The sequence below is a fragment of the Penaeus monodon genome, chromosome 26 (genome assembly GCF_015228065.2).
Source record: "Penaeus monodon isolate SGIC_2016 chromosome 26, NSTDA_Pmon_1, whole genome shotgun sequence".
NCBI lineage: Eukaryota > Metazoa > Arthropoda > Malacostraca > Decapoda > Penaeidae > Penaeus > Penaeus monodon.
This window is the reverse complement of record NC_051411.1, coordinates 37342106-37342526: the sequence shown is the minus strand read 5'-3', so window position 1 is coordinate 37342526 and position 421 is coordinate 37342106.

The window sequence follows — 421 nt, the reverse complement described above, 5'->3', positions numbered from 1 at the left end:
ACTTAATTGTAGTTTTTCATGTGATGATATTGGAGTGAGTACGTGGTAGGGTCCCCAGTTCCTTTCCACGGAGAGTGCCGGTGTTACCTTTTAGGTAATCATTCTCTCTATTTATCCGGGCTTGGGACCAGCACTGACTTGGATTTGCTAACATAGCTGACCCCAAATGATTAAAATAAAGAAATAGATGAAAAGTGAGTGGTAACGTAAATTAAATAAACAACAACATATATATATATATATATATATATATATATATATATATATATATATATATATATATATATATATAATATATATATATTTATCCAAAAAAGAAAAGAAAAAAGAAAAAGATTTCACGAGAGATGAATTTACATTTTCCGCCCGCTCTTTCCTGTTGTTCATATATGTATTTCATCACATGCATGTTTACACAAAT